The sequence below is a fragment of the Vombatus ursinus genome, unplaced genomic scaffold (assembly GCF_900497805.2).
Source record: "Vombatus ursinus unplaced genomic scaffold, bare-nosed wombat genome assembly UNPS02015255.1, whole genome shotgun sequence".
In the NCBI taxonomy this organism is placed as follows: domain Eukaryota; kingdom Metazoa; phylum Chordata; class Mammalia; order Diprotodontia; family Vombatidae; genus Vombatus; species Vombatus ursinus.
The window spans coordinates 16931391-16939079 of record NW_020955033.1 but is presented as its reverse complement, the minus strand read 5'-3'; positions in this window follow the sequence as shown (position 1 = coordinate 16939079).

The window sequence follows — 7689 nt, the reverse complement described above, 5'->3', positions numbered from 1 at the left end:
GAATATTCATGTCTGGGAAGGAGGCAGGATTCAAATTCAATAATGGAAAGTGAAGAGCACTCATTGATATTTGCAATAACCACATTGTAAATAAAAGCTGTAATTTTTCTCTCAAGAAATCTCTAATATAATTTCATTTTGGAAATCATTGTGGTACTTTGAACAGGATAGAATCATGAACTTCATTCTAGAAAGTCATGATAGCTACAAGAACTTATAAAAAAAGTTAAACAGTTGTGTGATATTAAGTTCTGACTGTACGAAAAATTGAAAACAAAACAAAACATCAAATTCCTACTAAGAGGAATACTTTCAAGATAATATGATCACATCATCTGTATAGCAAAGTGATTTTTTAAATATTAAAATTCCTTTTATGAGTTTAGTTTTGTTTTTATAAACATATCATTTCATGAGTAAAACAGATATTTTAGGGAAAGGAACATGGGTCCTGTTTCATATGGCTGTCAAGAAGGGATTATTCATTATGATCACGTTGGATGTATATCAGAAATGCGGTTTTGGTTTAACATAAAGAATAGAAGGAATACTGTGTGCATATATACACACATATACTTATATTTGTGTGTGTGTGTATATATATGTGCATGGAGATATATATATATATATATATATATATATATATATAACAAAAAACAATATATGTAGAAAAAATGTTTGATGAGATAAATTTTTTGTTCATGTTTAAAGGACTAGAAATCATAGGAATCAACATACCATTCATTTCCACGATAAGCAGTATATATGATACAACAAGTACTAGCATTAATACATTTTTATTTTAATTTTTTTGGGTGCAAGGCAATCAGTGTTAGGTGACTTGCCCAGGGTCACACAGTTAGTAAGTATCATGTGTCTGAGGTCAAATTTGAACTCTGACTCCAGAACTGGTTTTCTATTCACTGTGCCACCTAGCTGCCCCTTAGCATTAACACTATTAATGGTGAAGCATTTGAGGCCTTTCCAGTAACATCTCAGAAAGCAAATAATGACATTCCTTGTCACTAGTATTATTTAATATAGTTCTAAAAATGAAAGTAAAATTGACATGTGCAATGTTTCATACTCATGGATATTCCTCACTTTCCTCTCTGTAAAGGAATATATGAAGTATTTTCCCATATCTCTTCTTTGGAGACAAACTTGTTTGCATTGTTTAAAGTATTTTATGGCACTTCTTTCCATTTTTCCATATGATTTTTAAAGTAATTGTGTGTATTTTTTTATCTTTGCTTACATAATTTTGCATCAATTCATGTAAGTCTCTCTATATTTCTTCATATTCATCTTATTTGTCATTTGTTATATCATAGCAATATTCTATTACATCCATGTACCACAATTTGTTTAGCCATTCTCCAATAGATGGACATCTATTTTGTTTCCAGTTCTTTGTGAACACATAGAGTGCTGCTACACATATTTTTATGTATATAGAGCCGTTATTATTTTTATTCAAATATATCTTTGGTATATATATATATAACTGCAGAATATCTGGGAAAGCATCTATATATGTTAGTACCTATATTTGCATAATTACAAACTGCTTTCAGCATGATTTTAGTGATTCTTTGTTCCAACAGTCATTAGAATGTCTCTCTTTTCACAACCCTACAACATGACATTAACTATTTCCATCTTTTGTCCTCTTTGCCAATATACTAGGTGTGAGGTGAAACAGAGTTGTTTCAATCTTCATTTCTCTTATTATTAGTTATTTGAAGCATTCTTTAATTTGGTTGTTATCAATTTGCATTTCTTATTTTGAGAACTTCTTGTTCATATCCTCTGACTTCTTATCTATTTGGGAAGGGCTTTTGATCTTATATATTTGTTAGTTGTCTATTCATCTTAGATACCAAATCCTTACTTATGAAATATGATGTGATCTTTTTTTCCTGGTTGACCTCTTCTGTTCTTATTCTAGTGAATTAATTTGGTAATAATTACATTCTAATTGTACTTTAAAGTATACAAAACACTTTCATCACAACAAATATTTGAGGTATGTAGTACAAGTAGTAGTTTCCCTATTAAATATATGAGAAAACTGAGTCCAAAGGAATATTAGTTATTCACATGTGATTACAAAGCTAAGAAATACAAAAGCCATGATTAAAATAGGCTTTCTTCATCTAGCTACTATTCTGGGTTATTCCTAAGCCCATGTGTAGTCTCAGTATTTGCCCTCTGCTTTAAATATTATTCTGCATGTCTCTCATAAGAATGAAATTTTAGCAGAAATGCCAGCTTACCTAAAGGGCAAAGCACAGTGCTAATTTATTGAACCTTAGGCTCACATATGAATTATTCTATTACTGGGCCAGGATGCCTGTAAGTGGAAGGAAAGATGACTCCACTTTTAGAGTTGAGATTGTCCTTCAATTTTTCTCCTCCCTTTTCTTCCTTCTCCCAGTGCTACACACACACACACACACACACACACACACACACACACACACACGATACAGACATACACAAATAAACATATATGCCTCTCATAGAATACATAGGATTGGCACCTTTTTGTGGAGTCTCATTATTTTCAGAATCTGGTAACTGTTTTGCTTCATGGGGGGGCTGGTGTAGGGGTGGGAAATAATAGGGATTAGTTGGTACTATTCTCATCTTCTAAGAAAAAAAGCCCTGATTAAAAATGTTTGCTGCTTTAGCTTATTATCTGAATATTATTTCATTTTGATGGCATTGTTGCTACCTCACAGCTTCTTCATGAACCTTTGGAGTTGTTGATTTAAAGCTGAAAGGAAAAGAAGCAACAAATTTAATTAATACTTAGATTCCTCATTTAAATCTGCCTTGCATCATGTGAGATTCTAGATCTTATCCAAGAAACAAGATTTTAATGCATAAATTAATGGAAAAATTAAGTCTTGCAACCTGTTTTAGTGCTTAGTAGAGAACTATACACATAGCATGCAATTAGGAAATGCTTTTAGATAATTCATTCATAAAAATGTAGCTTGTCTTTTGAAATGAATTCAGATAATAATGCCTTTGTTCCCTTTTCTGATATAATGATATTTATGTTTAATATTTTATGTGTTTGGAAAACACATTTTTATATATTTACTTTTGTGCAAGAAAAAAGAAGTCTGAAAATTTGTGAAATCCTGGAAGATTTTGAAGGGCAAAAATAATTTCAGTTCATTTTTCTATCAGTAAGTATTTATTAAGTACTTATTCTGTGTCCCACATTGTATATGCAGGGATTTGGAGGTTAGGTCACTACCTACAATTCTCCATATGACATATAGCCATCATAATCTGATATTGGGGTGATGGGTTCAGTTTGTGCCTCATTAATAAAATGTTCAGGTTGTTGCTCTGGGAAACTTAGTGAAAAGTAAATAGTTGTCATTGTTCCTTGCATTGAAACGTTTCTCTATGAGAAAAGATGTTGAATAAAATTCCTTTGAAAGGCCAATAGTTCCTTTTTCCTCTTATCCTTTAAAAAGCAGAACATGAGGGCCTCTCTTATTTGTGCTCAACTAGCTTGCCACTCCCATTTCCATTTGCTTCAGCTACTAATGCTATTTAGCCACAATGCTGTTCAGCAGACCCAAGGGAACCAAATGTCAATCGTTTCCAGATGGCAAGCTGCCAGTCTGGCTATACAGTGTTGAACATTGCTGAGGGAGTTCATTTCACTGAAGAACCAAAGAATATCATTTCATAACACACATTGTATATATGATCAGTTCACAACAACTCATAAAGTAGGGGAGGATGAGAGAGAGAAGAGAGAAAGTAAAAGAGAGAGAGAGGGAGAGACAAAGAGAGAGAGAGAGAGAGAGAGAGAGAGAGAGAGAGAGAGAGAGAGAGAGGCACACAGACAGATAAAGTCAGATGTAGAGAGAGACAGAGACACACACACAGAAACAGACACACACAGAGATAAAGACACATGGAGAGAGACAGACACAGAGAGACAAAGACAGAGACAGAGAGAAAGAGAGAGACACTAGCGGGAAACAGAGACAAAGAGTTAGAGATAGAGAGACACAGAGTGTCTCTTACACAGGCATGGAGAGAGACAGACAGAAACATAGAGAGAAGCAGAGAGACAGACAGGGACAGAGAGATGTATCTTCCCTGTACTTAGTGTGCTTTCTTGCCTGTTATATCATGAAAGGGAACATCCTGTTAGTTAAGAAATAGAAAACAACAGAAAGCATGGCTAAATTATGGGACTTCCCCTTCTCAATATCTAAAAAAGTATTGCAATTTTCCTCATCGGAGGTGATAGCACCAATCCCTTCAAATCACTGGCTTTCGGCAGCTTGTGTTGCTTTTCTGTGTGTTGGGTAGAATTGTCATAGTCTGTTAGAATATTCCAGAAGAAATGGAGCTTGGTCTATTCTTGGGGTCAGAAAGACCTAGATGCAAATTCTTCCTCTGATACTTGTTAGCTGTATGACTGCAAAGTCACTTAACCTCAGATATCTCGCTAGGACTAATTTGCAAAATTATAGATGGTATGCTTTGGTGAATGGAATTCCTGGCCAGCAAACAATCACAGAATTCCAAAGTACCCTTCCCTGTGCTGAGGATTTTAGAGCTCTGTTGAAGTTTGTGGGAGGCAGTAATTCATATGTCCTAACCCTGTTGCAGAGGCAGGGGGTAGATGGCAGGAGCTGGTCCAAATGTCAAATACAGAGACCAGATGGATGAAGAAGATTCACTACTGGCAGGAGAAAAGAGGTATGGACTGAAGAGAATTGCTGCCAAACAAGATATCACATTTAGAGCCAGTGCAGTATGGTGAAAAGTCTGCTAGTTATGGAAATAGGAATCCTTTTTCTGTCACTTAATGTCTATGTGACCATGGACAACTCAATATACTTTTCTGAGTCTGATTTCTCATCTCTAAAATGGGGTCTTGAATACTTGTATCTATATTACAATGCTACAGTATGATGATCAATCATAACATTTATAAGTGTCTACTATGTTTCATTAAAATAATAACAATAACAACAACAAACAATTTAATTCCTCCTTAGAAGGTGATTTCATTGTAGGGTAACAGGGAGACATTCATAGATTGATGATAAAACGATAAATGTAAAATAAACACAAGATGATTACTTTTTGGGAGTCGGGGTTAACAATACAGATAGCAGAAACCGGCAATGCTTATTACAGGAGAAGTCACTTGAGATGAGTGTGAGTGGCACTAGGCCTTCCAAGAAGTAGAGATGAGAAAGGAAAGCTTACAAATCAAAGATACGGTGGTGGGTGAGGGGCAGCTTGTGCAGAAGTATGGAAGTAAAAGATGGAACATTGAATTTGTTGAACAGCAAGAAGGCCAGTTTTGATAGATTCAAGTAGGGTGGGGTGGGTGAGAAAGGTGTAATCAACCAAGAAATATATACAAAAACCAGATTGTGAATGACTTTAAATGCTAATTAGAGGAGCTTGTATTTGATACTAGAGGCAGTAAGAAGCCACTGAAGCATCTTTAGCAGAAGAGTGATATTGTCAGATTTGTGCTTTAAAAATATAAATTTAGAAGCTATGTGAAGAGTAAATTAGAGAGTGAAGAGACCTGAGGCACAGAGACCAATTAGAAGTATATTGCAATATTCTAGCAAAAGACAGAGAGGGCCCGAACTAGTATGGTTGTGATATGAATGGAAAAAAGGAAATCAATGGAAGAGATGTTGAGGTTTGAATTTACTCTGTAAAAAACCAACAAATACATATATGTATATATGATGCTGAGTTTTGAGTTTATTATATATGTGTATGTATATGTATACATACATATACATACATACATATGTACATATATACATACACACAGAATAAACTCAAAACAGCTTCTCTATATATCTATGTATTTGTTTTATATTTGTATAGTTTGTCTTTCTTCTCTGAAAGAATATAAGCTCCTTGACATTAGTCATTATTTCATGTTTTCACCTGTATCCTCGGTGCCTAGTAAACTGTTTTGGCAATAGGAGGCATTAAAAATGTTCCTTGATTATTTGACTAAGGAGGAAGAATAAATAAGATTTTGAAAGTGATTGAATGGGGCACATGGCAGGCAAGAAGAAAGAACACAGAATGAAAGTATTTTGAAAACCTTAAAATATTATACACATGAGTTATTTTGTTATTGTTGTTATTGATGTTGCTACAGAAGCTGCAGATATGAGTCTCAGGCAGATAAAAGCTTTGGGATCCATCACCAGTACATTCAAAAGCCTTTGACTATCCAATTTGATGATGTGAAGCTTTACAGGAGTCTGAGATTTTTGCATTTGTTGCCATGCATCTTTTAGGAGAATGAAGATCCAATCATTCTGTGGGGCAAGAGGTGGGAAGGTGTGAAGTAAAACAATCAGGAAATGAGCTATATATCCTTGGAATAGAAGGCTCTTCTAGCCTTCAGTGGCTAAATGAATATTCTCTGTTTAAATACTGATTGGAAACCTTTATAAGGCATACCTAAGTTTAATATCTCCGGGAGAGAGTTGAAAGTACATATATTATGGTATTCTAAGAGGGAAAATACTTTTAATTATTAATAATTTTCCAAGATTTTACTTAGAATCCCTTTGGATCTAAGTTAATCTGCCAGTTTTGTTGGATTGTAATAGACTTTTCATTTTCCTTACTTCCTAAATCACTGAACTACCAGTACTATTCACATTTTTTTTTGCATGATTAGAGTAACGTGCACTATATAAATACGGTATGAGAGTGGAGCAGAAAGTAGATTTACTATTCTTGATTCTTGGGTTATTATAGCATCTTTATTTAGATAGGAAGTTATTCTAGTATCTATCATTGGGGAGATCCTGGCATGGGAAAATGTTACTCTTTATTAGCCACTTTAATGAAAGTCTAAAGCTCTGGAAATTGTCAGATCAAAAATGTTATTTCAGGAGAAGAGCTCATACATCTGCAAGTAGGAATTTCAAATGCAGAGGACCATGAATCAAAGGGCATAATTTGGCTTTTAGATATTCACTTTCTAAAAAAAGGCTTCTACCAAAATGGTTTATTTTATTTTATTATGTATTCTTATAAAACTGACAAGAAAAATGGCTATATAATTTTTGAGGAGGAGACAAATACATTTATCATTTGTTTCCAAGAAATGCATTTATACACACACACACACACACACATATACATATATATGCATATGTATATGTGTGTGTGTATATATATATATATATACATATATATATTTTTAATTATGTATATTATGTAGCCACAGTGTCTAAGTGCAGCAAGAAAACTCATGTTACCCCTTGCCATCTAGGAGCTTAAGATTAATGAGAAATATACATATCTATGGGAATTTCTTCTGAACCCCCAAATCTATTGATTTGTCAATGGAATTAGGGGAACAAAAACAAAATGAAACCCTGAAAGGACTTACAAAAGACAATTGGTGAAATTATATCAATGGTTAAAAAATGATGATTCCCTGGATTATTTCATAGCTAAGGGAAGTGATATCAAGAAATACAATAAAATGTAATATCACAGAATTAGTAATAAAATGAGTAACACCTTTTTTTTTTACCACCATTAATTATATGCAAAATATATGTACAATGGTAATTTTTAGAGGCAGGAAGAAAAGGTCTCATGCTTGAAGTATTGTTTGAACTGAGTTTTGAATAA